The following is a 19,169-nucleotide window of genomic DNA, read 5'->3' as shown; positions in this document are numbered from 1 at the left end:
GCTGCTAGGGCAGCAAATAGTGACCTGCACGTCTATTCTGCCCCTGTGTTTATACTCTCCAGGAGCTAAACATGATTTTTACATCTTTAAATGGTTGAGAGAAAAAAATCAAAAGAATTATTTTCATGTGACACATAAAAGTTATATGAAGCTGGAATTTCAGGGTCCATAGATAAAATGCTGCTGGAACGCGGTGGCGTCCACTTTCCACTCTTTTCTGTGGCTACTTTCATACTACAAGGGCAGGGTCGAGTGGCTATGGCAGAGAGCCCCTGGCCTGCAAAGCTAAAAATATTTGTTATCTTACTCTTTACAGAGAAGTCACTTTTTTACTGACCCTGCCTCTGACCCACTGTGTTTGTCAAAGCTGGATTCTAGGCCCCTGGTTACAGGGAGGGGAACAGAAAGTATAACACAGGACTGAGTGCTGCGGTAGTTTGGACCCAGAATGGCCCCCAGAGGCCCATATGTTAAAAGACTTGTTCCCCATCAGGTTGGGAGGCAACAGAGACTTGAAGAGGTAGTGCCCCAGAGATCTTTAGGAGGCAGTGTCCTCCAAAGGGATTTTGGGACCTGATATGGTTGATACATTGTATCAACTTGAGGAATCTAGAAGCTTAACTAAATAACTCAGCAGTTCTACATCCTGGGGTGAAAAGGACATGCCCTTACCTCTAGGATGTTGTTCATTGTGTCAACTTGAGAAGTTTGGAAGGTTAACTACGTGACTCAGCAGGGAGCCAGGGTCCTTACTTTGTATCCGTCCTGAGCCTGTGCAAGAGGAGGGTACTGAGATGGTATGGGCGTGGGCAGAGAGCCAACCTACAATGTAAGGGAGGAAAAGAGGCTCACTTCCCTCCTTTTTGCTCTTGCTGCTTTTGCTGTCTTGATTTTGTGCCACCTTGAAGTGTTGCCCTTGTGCCCTGCCACCCTGCCTTGGAGCCAGCTGATTATAGACTGAAACCTCTGCAGGCTGTAAGCTAAATAAACCTTTCCTTCCTTCATTTTGGGCATTGGGAGAGAAAAGTAACCAAGGCAGGACCCCAGTCTGCTTGTTTTCTCTCTTTGCTTCTCAGCCGGGAGGGAAGCAGTCTATTCCGCCATGTGCTGGCTGCCCCTGTGATCCAGTACCCCCACTCGAGGCCTGAAGGAAATGGTTCTACCCTGCCATGGGTGGGAACCTTTATAAGTAGGAGCCAGAATAAATCTTTTCTCCTTAACAATTATCTTAGGTTTTTGTTACACCACTGGAGTGCTGACTAACACAGGTGCTGATAAGATGAAGGGGAAAGATGAAAACCGTGATGAACATTACCAATAGGTAGTTTTTTCATCCCTGCTCCATGGAGCAAATAACTTACAAAAGCCAAAGAAACTAATTACTTGTACTGGGAAAAGGATAAGCATCTTCTGTTGGACTAGTCCTCACAGTTGAATCCCTTCTTTTAGGTCACTGGATCTTACTGATTCTTAACATAAAAATTAAGAAGTATTTTTGTCCTCATAGCCAATTAGTTTCTGCCTCAAAGCAAACAATATGATTATTTCTGCCGTTATCTTAGTTCCAGATCCATTGATACAAAAAGTCACATCTATTCACACATATACACATACATACACACACACGTGCGCATGCACGCACACACTCTTGCATGCATGTGTTCATTGCCTTAGAAAATATATCAAAAGGAGTAGATGCAGCTGGAAGGCATTACCATTTCCCTTCTTCTCTCCTATCCCAATTATTCTACAAATAATTTCTAAAGTGTGTGTGTGTGTGTGTGTGTGTGTGTGTGTGTTTCCAGTACTAGGGATTGAATTTAGGGGATTAAGCCACATCATTAGCCCTTAAAAAAAAAAAAAAGAAAAAATTTGAGACAAGGTCTCCCTAAGTTGCCCTAGCTGGCTTCAAACTTGTGACTCCCCCTGCCTCAGCCTCTGGAGTAGCTGGTGTTACTCAGGCGTAAACCACCACGACTCCCTGTTAAAGTGTTTACATTTTACTTATTGAAATTGGCTGTCAGTGGGGCTTGTTTTGTCAAATGTTCTCTTGCATCCAGCACAATGTAGGAAAGACTCCCCTAACGCAGCCCTCTCTGGGTCTAGCTGAGCCGGTCTTTCTGGAACACCACTGGTCGCCTTGCAAGGACCTTTCTTGTTGGCCTAAAAATGTGAAGATGGTAGTTGAATGTGAGTTTTCCCCCTAAGGTATAGTTTGAAGGTTTTAAAACTTTTTATCTTCTACATTCCGTAGCACTTGTTTTTTAACCTCCCCACTCGGTTTGACAGGGAGTGAACTTTCTCTCACGGGTGGTGTCACCACTGGAGAAAAATGAGCAGATATGCTTACCTCCTCCCACTGTGTATTACAAACCCCGGAGAGAAAGGGGCTGCAGGGATGCGCTCAGCACTGTCTGCATTCCACGGGCAGTTTTCAGTCACTCTCACCTGAAATAGGATTTCATTCACCAGGCACTGTTAATAGACTGCAAAAGTGAGTGATCACCTGCTCTCAGTGAGATGGCAAGTAAGGAGGATGGTGGGAGAAGAGGGGAGACAGGGATGGAAAATAGCCAGGGCAAACCCCTCGCTGCCAGACTCCTAGCTGAGTGTGGATGTGTCCCTGTGCTCATTCCGGAAATCTGACCACCGGTGCAGTGGCGTGGGGAGGAGGGGCCTAGTGGGGGCAGGGAGAGCGGATTAGTGCTGCGGTTGCAGGAATGAGTCCTTTGAATGGCTGAGCTGGGTCTCCTCCTTGTGCACTGTCATCTACCCCCTCACCTTTTCTGCCCTCCTCCATGAGATGCTCACTCAGAAACTCCTCACCGGGCGTCAGCACCTTCATATGGAGCTTCTAGTTACCAGAATGGTGAGAAGTAAATTTCTTTTCTGTGTAGATTATCCTGTCTTTGGAATCTGTTACAGCAACACAAAGTATGCTAAGATAACAACCTCTGGCATTTGTACCAGGAAATACTTCACTTGACACATTTTCCCGGTTGGGTCCAATAACAAGTTGATAAGTAATAGACTTTACCGAATACACAGGCGGAAGTGGAAGTTCAGAGAGGCGGAGTGACTTGCCCAGTGATACACTGCTTTATTACACCTGCCCCGTCCCCTCCTTCACCTTTGCATTTCAGTACCGGCAGTGCCCTTATTCATATGCTCCTGGCAAATGTTGGTGTGAGTATTCTTCTCTTCTATTCTGTTGCATTCAACTTTTAATCCAGTGCTGAAACCTTTTAGCTTCACTTTGAAATATACTCAGAGGTTAACACCCTGCCCCTCTCACCTGTCCTAAACCGCCATCCCCTCTCACTTGGACCACTGTTCTATCCTTCTTCCTGTTCTTCCTACTTCCACCCTTTCTTCCTGAAAGTCAATTCCCAATACACAGGAAGTTAAACCTGATCAGAGTCATTGCTGGCTTCTCATTGGTTGGGAAATCACATCTAATTCCAAACAAGTGGAAGCCCTTAGCGAGCTACCATCTGTCTCCTAACCCACATTATCTCCCCAACCATTATTTATTCTCCCTGCCTTAGCCTCATCAGCTTCCTTGCAGCCTCTTGAATAGTCAGAGCCTTTGCACCTGCTATTTCCTCTATGTGGACACTTTTGTCCCAGGAACTTGCATGATTAACTCCTTTACCCCATCATGTCTTCACAGTGAAACCTGCCTTGCCCATTCTATTTCAAAGCCCTTCTCATTTTGTCTCTCTCTACCTTTCCAATACTCCTTATTCTCTGTGCCCACTTTGTTTTCTCCACAGCACTACTCATCATCTGCTGTGCTGTGTATCTTACGCATTTGTTATTGTCTGCCTCCTTTTTTAGAATGTAAGCACCATGAGGGTGTGACTTCTGTCCGGGTTTTTATGTTTCTGGAATATTTAAATGTTCAATAAATTTTAATGAGAGAATAAATGAATTACTCCATCCTAGGACTTGAGCTGTAGGCACCTCCGTTCTTTTCAGATCCCCTCCATAGTGCTCGTTGACTATACTACGGTTACATAAAAATAAAGGAGTTTATTTCAGGAAATAGCTGAATAATACACATAGTAGAAAGGAATTGGCCTCTGATTTCTGAGATTCCTTTGGATGGTGATAATCTGTGACTACAAAGGCTGATTTCATGAAACAAAATCCCAGAGAATGAGCTTCCCAGATACATGCCCTTGTTCTATGGATATTATCTCTTTGATCCTTAACTTTCTATTTATGAAATATGGAAGTTGGTAGGCAATCTTTACCCTCTCTTTGCACATCAGAAATTCTGTCATTTGGTCTACTGAGTTAAGTAAAGTAGTGTACTGTTTAGTTTGTGTTGCTTCCTTTTGAGTATGTATCAAAGGGTTAAGTGCCCTGCAGAACAGAACAAAATTTTCTTTTTTTTAAAATTTCCTCACAGTCATGGGTGCAATGTCCTGTGTTCAGTTGTTTATCAATATGCTCTCTTGGCCCAACCAAAGACAAATTGCACTGAACTCTGAACTCTCCCCTAGTTTCAAGTCTGTTGGTTGATAAAGTGCTTCTAAGAGAATAGCTCCTGTTGCTCACGTCTGAGGACACGACACACCTGAGCACCCGTGCCTTCCCTGAGGTCATCCATTGTCACTCCAATCAATAGATGCTTCTGTTTGGTAAAGTGAACACGGAGCCAACAGTGCAGGCTGTCAAGAAGTAATAGAAATAAGGGAGAAATCTTCGGATCCTGTGGATTGGTATGACTATCTACGTTCAAAAGGCATCTCAAATGAAGAGATATATGTTAAGTGCGTAAGATTAGGACCAAGTTGGCTTGATCAATGCTGAGGGGCTATTGTTTATTACATAAGATTAAGCTGTGTAAGATAGGGGAAAGAAACACTTTCTATGTACAAAAACTACAGCCTCTTAGAAGTACCTTTTGTTTTTTTATTTTTTAATATTTTTAATCTAGAGGGAACTTCAGTGACTGTCTCCATGCTCCTTAAAATTGTAAGGAAGGTGTAAAATTGGAGGTGTAAAAAATCACCTTCTGCATCAGAAGGTATCTGTTCTAATGTTACAATCATCACATTTCAGTAACCAGAAGTATCAGATTTTGAGAAATGTATGTTATTTTAATATATGATTTTATATATGGTATTACATAATAGCACAGAATATGTTCTCCCCTCTAAAGAGCATGTTCTCCCCTGTTACTTCCCTTCTTCCCTCCCTCTACTCTCCTCAAACACACACAGGCACACATATATTTTATCTCAATGAATTATGGTTTAGCTTTAATTTAAAGCATCAAATATGGGTTTAGTTCTTACCAAACAATTCTGGAGGAAATAGTATAAAATAGTATTAACTATTCTGGAGGAAATTAGATGATAAAAATATGTGAGACATATGTGTCCTGCGCTTAGGAAATTTACATTTTGGAGGAGGAAGAAAACAAAAAGGTAGAGTTCACAGAAGCGTATGACACACACTGAAAACGTGAAAAAATCAAGTGCTGTACAAGGGAGTCATTGGGAGGAACTTGAAGAGGTTTCCTGGAAGAGGAACTCACCAAGGAGACCTTGACTAACGGGGACAATTGAGATCAGGTTCCCTGATCCCCACGGGCTCTTTCTTGCATTTAGAATGCTCCTGTTCGCAAGATCTCAGCTTATATGCAACTTTCCTGGCACTGCATCATCACCTACAGTGAGGTTTGTGCGCACCGTGTTGCTCATGGAAAATAACGAGACAGAGTGACAGCCAAAACAAATGGACGCCTCTAGGGCAGAGAGGCCAATGCAGACAGAGGAAATGAAATGGCATAATCCCAGGACCGGCCACTGCAAATGGCAGGAAAGAGGACAGCTGGCACAGACTATGACAGGTTGCTCATTGTCACTGTCCAGCCTGTCAGATGTCACTTGAGGACACTGCCACAATTAACATGCCACCAGACACGCACAGTGACTACACATTTTGCCTTGGTTGTTGGCATTAGTTGAGTCTTAAACAAAAGCAGTTCCAGTTGCAGATCCTGTGCCAGGCTTTCAGAGAAAGAAAATAAATTAGTCTGCTGTGACAAGTTGTTCCATGGTACCAACAATAGTTTGGACTTCCAATATAGCCTGTCAGCCGGGCCTTAAAATACATCTTTATTTATTCTTGAGCAGCTGTGTGAGAAGAATCATTAATGACTTTATAATACATCAAAGCTCTGATTCTGTACCTTTTGCAGTTATACCTTACCCCAAGCTGTCATTCTACCACCAGTGGGGAAGGGACCAAGAGATGGGAGGAGCAGGAAGGGAAGAAGTGGTAGGGGACAAAAAAAAGAATTGAGATGCATTATGTACATGTACAAACTCCCCATGATGAATGTAATCGTTATGTACTACAAACATGTACTAATGAAAATAAAAATCTTGAGTGCACCAAAAGCGAGGAATAATTCCTTTCTATTGCTTGTGTACGTATTTTAATGGGGAACATAGAATACAGGACATTCCCTTGAGGCATGCATTTCAGTTCTCGAAAGATTTATTGACTGCCTACTGGATGCTAAGCATTATTCTAGTGGGTGGAAAACCCATGCCTTCCATTCAGGCTATCGCCATCTAAGAGTAGCATCAACAATACGACAGTGTCTTGGGGAGGGCAGGGAAGGAGACAGTGAAAAATTACTGTCCCCGTGCCCTTCATTGCAGACATTGTACACATGACTGGGTTCACAGCCAATCAATAGGCAGAGGAGCTGATGTGAGAATGGAGCTGCATCTTCCAGACCAGAGTGGAACATTTTAATCTGTCATAGATCAATTTGCATGCAGTCATTCCAGCTCTGGATCACTCTTCTGTGGTTACTGTGACAAACTGCCACACACTTAGTGGTAGCTGGGGGTGCAACTCAGTGTGCTTAGTATGTGTGTGGCCCTGGATTTAATTCTACAGTACAGAAGGATGGATTGATGTATGGATGGATGAATGGATGGATGGATTGATGGATGGATGGATGGATGGATGGATAGATGGATGGGTGGATGGAAGGGAAGGAAGCAAGGAAGAATGGAGGGAAGGAAGGAAGGAAGGAAGGAAGGAAGGAAGGAAGGAAGGAAGGAAGGAAGGAAAGGAGGGAGGAATGGAGGGAGGGAAGATGGACAGATGGATGGATGGGAAGACGGACAAGGGGAAGAGGAAGGAGAAGAGAAAGAGGAGGAAAGAGAGGAAGGAAACGAAAGAAAAACAAGCAAGGAAGTAAGCAAGTTTAGTGGCTTACAATAAGAAAGAGTTACTTTCTTTTGGTTCTGTAGGTTAGAAAATCTGATAGAGTTCCCCCGGGGCTGATGGACTGTTGCTTTCTGCAGGCTCTAGGACAGAACCTGTTCCTGCTTTCCTCCTTTCTGGGTTTTAGAGGCCACTGCCATTCTTTGGCTGCCTCCCCTTTCCTCTTCAAAGCCAGCAACGCTGAGTCCTCACATAGCCTCTCTCTGGCCTTTCTCCCTCTTACTCTCTCTTTTAAGGACTCTTGTGATGACTGTGGGCACGTCTGGATAATCCAGGATGGTATCCTATTTTAAGAGCAGCTGATTAGCAGCCTTCACTCATGGAATCTGAATTCTCTTTTCCCATGTAACCCGACATAGCCACAGCTCCTGGGCATTAGAATGTGGATGTTTGGGGGAGGAAGAGGACATTATCCTGCCTCCCGTAAATGCCTTCCAGTCACCAGAACCACCAGTGCTGATAAATATGGTAAGTGCTATGCGTAAGCACCGTGGGCTCAAGAAAGAGGTTACCTGGCCTGGACCAGGAGTGACCTCCTATCATCACACTCGGTGCTATTCAGTCAGCAGGGAAGGAATGGATGGCATGTGATAGGGAAATGCCTCTTCCTGATCATCAAAAGACTTGGATTTTAGTTTCTCTTCTGTGAACAAACTCCTGAGTATCTGTAGGGAGACAGTTGCATGGCACTGCCCCCCATTTCCTCATCTGTCAAGCGACAGTTGGGGTTAGATGTTCTCAAAACCTCTCTGTCTCTAGCTCACCAGGCATCTCGCATTCCACAGGGAGTGAGCTGAACACATACAAAGACTGGGTCATCATCCCGGCAGCAAAACGCTGGAATAATGTGCAAGCCGTTGTCTACTGTGCAACTCGCGCCAGTGTCTCTTTGGTCTCTCTGGGCTTGGCCCCGTCTCCTCTTTTTGGTGATGGTAAATTCACATCATCCACCCCCCATCTTCTTTCCTCTAAATTATAAAATGATGCCAGAGTAGTACCTGGGAATTACCTGAATTAGAGATGAAATGGTGGCTCTACAATTGAAATACGGCTCTGAGAAAATTGACGGAGAGCTGTATGAGGTCACATATAATTGAAAGTCAGCACCCTAGAATGACTTGCGAAGGGTGACTCATGCTTTCAAAGCTAACGTTCTGGATAAGATACGTGAGCCTGAAAAGAAACTGTCAGTGTGCGGATCATTAGGCAACCTCCTTTCTCACTGTCTTTTCTCCTTTAATCAAAGGACTGTACATACACAAGTAACTGAGTTACCTGTTCTCTCCCTTAATCACAGTTGAGAGGAAGCTTTCCAGCCAGGCACTAAATTGGGTCAACAGCTCACACAGCGTGAGTGTAGACAGCAGAGCCAGCGATGGTGCACACACAGGAAATAGAAGACACCGCGCTGGCGGCATCAGCGAGCTGTTGAACAGTTCAAGGGCCCTATTAAGATCGAAAGTAATAAAAGATGAGAGGAGAAATGGTTTCCAGTGGCTGATAAACATCCCTGGCTTATGAAGGCATTAGTTTCACTTAATGATTTCTAATGCCCCAGCACACTCTCTCATGGTAACCTTTGTCTGCACTGCAGGCCTGAGAAACACCTAGGAAATGTCACCTTTGCAATTGCTCAAAGGATAGGTGCTAGTGACTGCACATGGACCCGAAAATGCGGAGTGTGGCAGGTACATAGGTGAGGAAAAAGGCCTGGCTTGTGTCGATAGAAGTAGAATTCCATCAGAAGTAAGTATAGAAATGTGCTAACTCCAAAAGTTCGGCGATTCAACTGTGTAGAGTGTTTTTGAAGCATTAACTGAAACAATACTAATACCTGGCAGGGATAGTTCGCACAGCTGTTGGCTATGCCCAGATCATCCCTGAAAATCTGAGGGCAAGGTTCATTCCTTCTCATGACTCATCTAGTTAGGACTGCATCTTATAACCATGTTTTCCAGGCAGACCTGCAGTGAACAGGGGAATTCACTGGTAAAGGTAAAGCATTTGACATACTGGGCCAAAAACAGCTTTCCTCTCAACCTCAAATCAAAGGTAGGAGCATGCTCTGTGAGAGCCTGTCAGGTCCAATGGAAATGGAAATTAGATGCCTGTCCATGGCATCCGAAGCCGCCAGAGTGCTGTATCCTGCAATAGTGACTGATTAGGGCAGCTCAACCCGAGCACTGGTACCGCTCCAGTCTTCCCATTCCTCAAAGTAAACCCACAGGTCACAGGAAGTGCTTCTCTTCTTCAGATCCAAGGCTTACATAATAGACAAAACAATGGCTTGAAAGATGTCCGTATCTGTTACTCAGATGACAAGAGACTTTACACGTGTAAGTTAAGATAGGGATGTTATCCTGATCATCTGGGTTGACACAATATAATCTATAAGACGATGACAAGAGGATCAGAGCCAGAGGCATTGTAGTGATGGAAGCAAAAGTCAGAGTGGTGTGGCCAAAAGCCAAAGCATGTGGGCAGCCCCAAAAGCAGGAACAAGCACAGAAACTGATTCTCCCTTCAAAACCCCAAAAAGAACTTAGTCCTTACAACCACTTTGGGCTTCTGCTTTCCAATGAAATAATAAATCTGCATTGCTGACAGTGCTCCCTTCCTAGGGGTTAATCACTTTGTAGGGTAACTAACAAGCACATATTCATTTCCTAACTTACCCTCGTTCACCAGAATAAAATTTTGCCACCCTGGTTCCAACAATACCATGAAGTACCATCAACTTTGGGCAGGCCAATTTGTCTGACACAGAATTTCCTTGCGTATTGTAGTTAGCAAAATGCTCATTTTTCTTATGTGGTGGTGATATTTGGAAAGTGAGATTACTATTTCTATTATTCTGATTTTCTAAAAATATCTTTAATGATTCATCTTAATTTTGTGATTGAATGACATAGTAATTGATATTGTTAAAGGAATAAATTTATCATCACCATGGTGCCCTAGCCTGTATTACAAAATCATTACTGTGAACATGAGTTTTGTTTGCCCAAATAGAAGGTAGAAGAAGAAAAACAAAAATAATAAAAGAACAATCCTCTAAGTGAAAGCAATGTGCCAGAAACAGTGCACAAGGGTGAGTATTTCCTGGAGATTTCAGTCTTCCTGAGTCTGCTAAGAGCATTGTAGAAGGCAAAATTTTTAGATGGTCCCCAGGGGTATGCATACCCTCCATCATCTCTGGGTCCATGAACGTGATAGATTTTGTTTCCGTTATTAGTTATGACTTTAAAACACAGGGGTTATTGGGGTGGTCCTGATCTAGCACACAGTCCTGTAAAAGCAGAGAAATTTCCTAGGCTGGTAACAAGGCAGGAAGTCAGATTTAAAGTACAGGGAGGATATGATGTGGGACTGATTGCTAGAAGAGGGAGTAGGCACGTGTCAAAGGGGTTGCTTCTCATATCGGCAACATATAGGAACCTAGAGTAGCCTTGGCTGGCAGAAAATAAGAAAATGTGAAACTCAGTCCTGCAACTATAAGTAGCTGAATTCTACCAATAAAAAGAAAAAAGTTAGTTTGGATTTTTTTTTTCCCAGTGCTGAGAACCCAATTTGATGGACACCTTGACTGGGGCCTTATGAGACCCCGAACAAAGAACTCAGCCACGTTGTGCTATACTTCTAGCCTTAGAAGTGAGAGTTAATAAATGGATGCTTTTTAAATCCACCGTATTTATAGTAAGTTATTGTGCAGCTATAGAAAACTAATGCAGACACTATAAATGTAGTTTTGTTCACTTAACATCCATAATGCTAGCAAACTCCCATGAGCTACCTCACTTGATTGTCCTAAAAAATCAAGTTTAGTTTTTAAGACCTAGAATTTAGGCTAGTGCAAGAGGCAATTAGACAACAAAAGAGTGTAATTTGTGGCTGCTGGAAGATTAGGTATGAAGACAAAAAAACGTACCTATACTGAAATCCAAGCTACAAATTTACAAGCTTAAAACCTGGCAATTCATGTAGCATAAAGAGTCAATGTCTACAGTCCCGATTATTGTACGTCTAGGCCATAGACTCCTTTGTTCTATTTCTGTGGCAAGATTCCTACACGTCCCACAGCATCTGTTGGCCTACCACATTCTCAGGTGGCCATGGTAGGGCACACGCACCCCATGTCCCTGTCTGTCCTGCTGCATTCTACCAGAGCCTGCGTATCTCACGTGACCACCCCTCAATGTCTACATGTGTGTTGCCAGAGCTCCTAGATTATTTACTTGCCTGTAAGGAAGTGATATTTGGGGAGATTTTTACCCACCAGAATTGCTAAGTCTTTGCTTCCTGTGAGCTGCTGTGGAGGGCACCTTGCAGTGGTTTGCTTGCAGTAAGTGGCCAGCTAGGCACTGGGCATGTTGCTACCAGAAAGCCAGCACCATCCCAAGGGGGAGCACCTCTCTTCCACGGCTGGACCCTGCTGTCCCATGTGACTCTAGGGGATGGGCCGGGAAGAGCTGGGGAAAAGAAACACCTGAAAGCTTTGGGCAGCTGTGGTTTACCCCATTTTGGCTATAAATAGTGCCACATTGGTTGGAGGCTCCATTTTTATATGGAAAAGCCCATGTCTCTTCATCCCTTTTGCATAAAACCTCGCAATGTGTGAATTTTCAAAAATGTATGTCTTTTCCACTGTGTCATCCTATCTCCTCACTCTTGTCACTTTCTGGAGCAGTTCTGGAAGTCCTCTTCCACAAGGATCTTTATGAGATCAAAGCTGCTGAGTGCCACCATTGGAAAGGCAGGCTCATGAAAATATTACTGTGTCCTCATCCACCTTACTCATGAGATCTGGCACCACGGCATGCCTGGCTCTTCCCCAAAGCCAAAATGAGCAAAGAAGGTAAACTTCATTCAGGAAACTGAGGCAGCCACACAGCACAACTAAAGTCACTTACACAGAAGGACTTCCAGAACTGCCTTAGAAAGTGGCAAGAAAGCTGGGACAGAAGTGTTTGAAGCAAAAAGGAGTATTTTGGAGGAGATTCATGGCAATGTGTCTTTTCTTTTGATAATTTTTTAAAAATTTAAACACTACTATTTGGTCATAACTTGTAATATGGTAGATTGATATGTCGTATATCTATAGCATTAAATGTTCATTTGGAGGTAATTGGGGAAAAGGGTATCTAAAAAGCCTCCTTAGGAGGATCTCAATGAACAAAATATTGAGAAGCACAGAAAACACTACAAATTAAACATCTGATTTCTAGTATTTTCCAGCTATCTGCCTCTAGTGAAGTACAAATTCTGTGAAAGCGGGAGAAGGTGTCACTTGTCCTCTGCTGTATCCTAAGTGCTCCAGTGGTGCTGGGATTTGGAAGGTGTTCAGTTAATGTAAGGTGAAATGAATGAATGAATGAATGAACAAAATGAACAAACAAGTCCTGAGTGGCCCAGCTCCATTTTTCGCAGCCTTGTAGTTGGCAGGTCTGGAGGTTTCCCAGCTGCAGAGGAACTGGGTTCTTTCTGGGGTGTTCATAGTAGTTTAAGGTGGCAGAGGCACCTGAGGGCCTCTCTTCTGTGTGCTGTGCACCCTGTACCAGTGCTCACTGTGAGCTCCCCTGCTGACCCAAGCTTTCTTTTTCTGCTTTTTCACTCCCTTTCCTGCCCATCTGTCCATTCCTAATATCCCAGCTGTAGGGTCCAGGGAGCCCGGTCCATCAAAATAAAGGACACATGACTGTGTGCTTTGAAAAAAGAGTGAGACAGGAAAAAGATCTTGGTGCTAGTCTTAGGGGGCTGAGGGAGGAACCTTACAGGCTATGATGGTCTTTGAAGTCAGTTGGTGTTGCCTTTAGCATACAAGCACATATTGATGAATCTGTGGGTGCCATTCAGTGACTCCAGGATTTTCAAAGCGAGTACAGTATGTCTCAGTGACACACTTTGCCCAGAAATGACTTAGTTTTGATAGAAAGAGGAGCAATAATGGAAATGGTGCGGTGGGGGTGGGGAGAAGGGTGGGAAGAGGATGTAGAGGGGCTGGAGGAGCTGGCACTATAGCTGGGGCTGGGAGTGAAGTTCAGTAATCGAGCAGCACACGTATGTGTGAGGCCCTGGGTTTAATCCTCAGCACTGTAAATAAAGGAAAAGAAAAAAACTAAAAAGGATGTCAAGGACAGACTTAGTTGACTATGCTTTGCCTAGACTTGGGCCTGTTTTTCTGTAGACATTAGCAGAGAGAGGTTTTTGCTGTGGCACTGAGAATGTTCACTGCTTAGGAGGCTCATGGCAGGTAAAGCATATTTTGCACAATTTGATGCCTGTTTTACTTTAACCAACATCTTGAGAAAGAGCTGAGGCATATGTGTGTATATGTATGTAGGATGTGTGTGTGTGTGTATATATATATACAAGCACATATATTGTTATAGGAGTTCGACCTTGTGCAAGTGTGGTAGCTAATTACAGTCTGTGGAGCTGATGTCTTTGTGTTTAATGATGGAGTCTGTAGGTCAAGTCGGGAAGGGAGGATGAATATTATCTTAGTCTGCTGAGGCAGACTAACAAAATACAGTACCACTGACCAGGTGGCTTAAATGTAGAAAACTTCTTTGTCACAGTACTGGAGACTAGACAGTCCAGGAGCAAGGTCCAGCAGCACTTAATTTCTGATGAGATCTCTCTTCTTGACTTGAAGGCAGCTGTCGTCTCCCTGTGTGCTCATATGACCTCTTCTCTAGGAACATGTGAGAGAGAGAGAGAGCAAGTTTGAGGCTTTTTGGATTGAGGCCCCACCTTATAACCTCATTTAACCTTAACTACTTTTATTAAAGGCCTTATTTCCAAGTACAGTCATATTGGAGGGGTTGGGGTTCAACATAGGAATTTTGTGGGGACATAAATAGTCTGTAACATATAAAATAGGGAATCAGCTAGAACTTTCAAGTAGAAGCTGGAACCCACCAGGACGGACTGGGACCTGCATCAGTGTCTTCTGCCTCTGACCTTGATGGGAGTCCTAAAGGAGAAACTGGTGTTTCTTATCAGGGAGCTAAATATGCAATGGGCCCAGAAGTTGGAGAAGCTACAGGACAGTCTGGAGGAAGTGGAATAGTTGTGTGCCTGGCTGATACTGCCTCCCAGTACAGGGTCAGGAGATGAACGACAACACGTGTGTGTCATGTCCCTTTTACACTACAGATCTCCCCTGGAAGTCTCCCGTGGCTCACTGTAATCAGAAACATATAGGGCAAGGAGCTCTGGGAAACGTAGTTGAGTCTATTCAAGTTGACACATTACCAAGCCACCATGGTCTCTAAGGAGTAGTTTTGTCTCAGGTTGGGGAGATGAAGTCATTAGCAATACCTGAGTGAACAGCTAATGGCTCGGAAACAAAGAGGAAAAAAGAACTTTGTGTTTCAAAAAAAGAGACAATGGTGTGAAAATCGGAAGAGTGGTGTGGTGAGGAAATGTTGGTTCAGAGTTAAAGAACTAAGAATGAGAGGGAAGGAGCAGGATGGCCATTGTCATAAATAAAGAAAAAGAAAAAAGCAGGCACATAGGGAAGTCATGTATCAATGCATAAAATAAGTTATATATAGCAAGCTACAAAATGAGAAATTAAAGAAGATTCTAGACAACATAAATGGGAACTAGCTCCTTTAATTCCACTGACCTGGTATACTGGAGTTTCTATTGTTACTGTGTTTAATGGCCATAGGGATGATTACTATGAGTCTTGTCCTACATTATTTGAAGAAGGGGTTGTGAAGTCAGCACAATCCCCACTACCCTCCAGCCTAAACATTTGAGACATTTATTTGAATTTTCTTCCTAAAGAGGAACAAATCTTATTTTTCTTGAGGGGGCTGGAGACAATGGAAAAATTTGGAACAAAAGAGTTGAAGCGTTACAAAAGCATCAGCTTTCTGGAATCGTGTGAAATGGAGACAGAAAGCAGCTATCCAGCCTTGTCTTAGGACTGAGACTCCAGGAAGAGGTAGCAGGAATGAGCCTTGAGGTCATGTATAGTTTACTGCCCCTGAGTCCTTCAGGGTCATGGTACAGAGATTGTACACCTGGGGGAGAAAACTGTGCAACACGGCCAGCTTGTTGCAACCTCAGGCTCTTCACGTGTAAAGTAGTGATGACATACTGTGCTTATGTCACAGAACAATTGGGAAAACCAGTTGTTAATGTGCATATTCAGCAAATGTAGTGAGTACAAGTTATACGCCTGGCACTGTTCCCTGTACTGGGGCCACAGGAGGAGGGAGAGAGAGATAGAGATAGTGCGTGTGCATGAGAGAGACAGAGAGAGAGAGACAGAGAGAGAACATGCTTGCTTTCATGGAGGTCACAATGTAGTGAAAAGAGAGAAAAGCAAATAAATAACAAATTTATCATTTAATTTCTCAATGCCTGATATCAGAGAAGTTGCACACCCATGTTCACCTGGAAGGTAGTTATTATTTCCCTTTCACAAATGCTAAAGCAGAGGTTACTTGCTCAAGACCTCTGCAGTATCAGTTGCCAGACTCAGCCCAGGTCTTCTGACTCCCCAAATTCCTTTTCCAAAAGGAGACGTAAGCCTGCAGTGCTCACACACTCACACAGTTCAAGTAGAGTACATTAGCTCATGCGACAGATGGTTATGACTTTATACACTAAGCAAACATAGTTAGGCAGATGTTTACTTGACAACAAGAAACGTAAATATGGTCCTAATGAATACATTTGAAAGTTACTGGTTGCTAGAAATACAGAGAGTTGTGTGTATTAATGCAGAAGTGAGTTCAAAAGCAAGAAATCAAACAAGACTCTTGGGGCAAGAGAAACCAGCCACATCTGCGAGCCGGCCACATTGCCCTTATCATGGATTCCAATGATACTGAATTTCTACTATAGAGTGATACAGAGTTTCTACTACTATAAAGAGGAGGCTGTTAGCAAAGAAAGTAAGAGAAGCAGGTGGAAGCAAGTGAGAAAGAGAGGAGGACTGTTTGGACTGTTTGATCAGGCAAGACCTTGGGAGGGGGCAACTCCTGAGTGACAGGAAGGAGGCAAGGAGGTGGGAGTTGAAGGAAGCCTACTTGAAGAAAGGGAGGACAAGTGCAAAGGCCCTGCAGCAGAAATACACTTGTTGTGCCCAAGGAGTGGAGTAAGTCCAGAGTGACTGCAGGTCGGTGGGAAAGTGGGAAGGGGAGAATGGAGTCAGGTCTTGCAAGGCTTGCAGCCCACAGTGAAGAGCGTAAACGTTATAGAGAATACGTGAAGATTTTAAGCAAGAGTGGCAAGCTCTCATTTGTACTTAGAAAAGATCACCATGGCTACTTTAAAGGCATCACTTGTAGTGTACTTCCAGACTTTTCCTATTTTTAGAGATTATTGTGCACTGGATCATTCACGTGTGTCAGATTTGAAATAGACAAGACAGAAACACCGGGGCTCTGGGGATGTCAGTCAGGGTGAGGAAACTGCTAGAGTACGGGTTGTGGTTTAGACCTTTGGGCTGTGGAAGCCACAGCAGATGATGTGCTGGCTCTACGGTCCTGTGTGTAGTATCTCTCCATCAGATATGTCTGCCCTGCACGGGACTCTTCCCACTTCTTGGTGACTATGTCCTAGTAGATTGGCATCAAGCAATTGGGAGTTACTACGATAGATAGTGCATTATCCGTTTCAGGTCATGGGATTCCTAAAACCATTTCAAATGCCCAAATTGTCAGAAATCCCCTAAGATCTGACTCTAACAGAACTGGCATTCCAGAGACTATAGTACCCTGGGAGAGGAGTCAGGGGCAAAGTGGAACCACATGGGCAATGGTGTCCACTACTGTGCTTTGCTCAGGCTACCTCTGGTTTAAAATACAAGCTCAAATTTCTCTTTATCTGGTGGGGTAACCGAAGTATTCTTTTTAGCAACTCTGCTAAGTGTCTTAATTCCTTTTCTCGTTGCTGAGACAAAATACTTGACACACAGAGTTAAGGGAGGAAAGGTTTATTTGGCTCACGGTTGGTAGAGGTTTCAGTGCATAGTTGTCTGGTTCCAAGGCGGGGTGGGATGGTGGAGAGGCATTGCAGAGGAGAAACAGTTCATGGCGGGCAGGCAGATAGGAGCACTTTAGCCCTTATGTGTTATGTGAGCTATCTGCCCTAGGGTGGGTGTAGCCCTCACACCCTTAATCCTAGCCAGAACTATGCAATCCAATCAGTGGACTGATTTAGTAATCACACACCTGTAATCCCAGCATCACACACTCTAGACTCAGCCACTGCTGAACCACGCCCCCATAACTGCATGAGGTTTTTGGGGGACATCTAGACATAAGCCATAACATCAAGGGATAGTTAGTATACAAAAAATGGCACATAGGTAATGTACACAGCTTGATAAACTGGACATATGCAAACACCTGTGACACCATCTCCACGATCAAGGAAATAATTTTCCAGTGTTTACTGTGTTGTTTTGTTATTTCTACTTGTTTGTGTAATAAGGACACTTAACATGAGATCTACCTTCTTAACAATGTTAAGTTACAATACAGTATTATTAATTATCGGCATTATGCTGCTCAGCAGACCTCTAGAACTGGCTCATCATGAATAACTGAAAGTTTATAACTTGAGTGATAGTTCCCCATTTCTTCCTTCCACTGGCCCTTGCCAGTGACCATTGTACTCTCTACTTCTATGATTTAGCCTATTGTAAATCATCATATAAAAGTGGGACCATGTAATATTTGTCCTCCTGTGACTCTTATTTTACACAGTGTTGTAGTCATGGTTTATAAGGGAATGGATTTAATAAGGACACATAATTAATAGAACTGTGTTATAGCATTCACCTAAAAAGTCAAGTGTAAAAGAGTGCAGATCTGCCCACTAACTAGAGACCCCAAGAATCCAGCTGAGGGCCTGGATCCCATAGCAATGTCCAGCACAAGTCTGAGGACCTAGAGCCCATGGCAATGCCTTGTATGAGTCCAGCTGGAGGCCTGGAGCCCATGACAATGTCTCATGGGAGGCTGTTTCAAGGATCTGCACTAGGAAGACCCAAAGACCAGTGGTGGAAGCTAGAAAGTCTGCACCAGTGGGGTGAAGGATCTGTGCCAGCAGGCTGAGGGTGTGCACTGCAGCCAGGACACTTAAAGTAAGGACCAGAGCTCTCCCAAAGAAAACCACAGCCATCCTCAGCAGCAGTGAGAACCTGTACCCCTCCGATGATGAGAACAGCAAAGTTCATATCAGGGAAACCAGTGTAACAACCTTCTCCAGGAGAATCAACAGCGCACCATCTTCTTTTTATGCTGTTGGGAACAGTCCACAGGTGAGCACCACACTGATTCAGTTCAGCTGGGTGTTACAAGTGCCCACTAGTTAATGCACCACACACAGTATGATGTATGTGCTCCAGGTTCATCCAAATTGTGGTAGAGGTCAGGGTTTCCTTCTTTTTAAAGGCTGTATTATATTCCACTGTGTATTTATACTACTCTTTATCCATCTGTCAGTGGGTAATTAGGTTGTTTCCATGTCTTGGCCTCTGTGCATGATGCTTCAATGAACTTGGATATGCAGAGCTCTCTCCCAGGTCCTGATTTCAGTTCTTTTAGATATGTGCCCCAAAGGGGACTGCTGGATCCTATGGCAGTTCTGTTTGTGATTTTGTTAAGAAACTCCATACTATTTCCATAACAGCTGCAGTATTTTACATTCCCACTAACAGAGTATAAAAGTTCCAATTTCTCTACAACCTTGAGAACACACATGCATCTCTCTCTCTCTCTCTCTCTCTCTCTCTCTCTCTCTCTCTCTCTCTCTCTCTGTGTGTGTGTGTGTGTGTGTGTGTGTGTGTGAGAGAGAGAGAGAGAGAGAGAGAGAGAGAGAGAGAGAGAGAGAGAGAGTGTGTGTGTGTGTGTGTGATAGGCATCCTAACAGGTATG

The 19,169-nt window shown here is 43.7% G+C and overlaps 1 protein-coding gene across 4 annotated transcripts in view; it reads left to right on the top strand.

Annotated features, from left to right (window-relative positions):
• Window positions 1–19,169, top strand: part of Rgs6 (regulator of G-protein signaling 6) — a 603,709-nt gene that overhangs the window by 329,329 nt on the left and 255,211 nt on the right. The window lies entirely within an intron of this gene.

Source organism: Chinchilla lanigera, unplaced genomic scaffold, assembly GCF_000276665.1.
Source record: "Chinchilla lanigera isolate Chin_1 unplaced genomic scaffold, ChiLan1.0 scaffold00122, whole genome shotgun sequence".
In the NCBI taxonomy this organism is placed as follows: Eukaryota; Metazoa; Chordata; class Mammalia; order Rodentia; family Chinchillidae; genus Chinchilla; species Chinchilla lanigera.
This window is presented reverse-complemented; position numbering and strand designations above follow the sequence as displayed.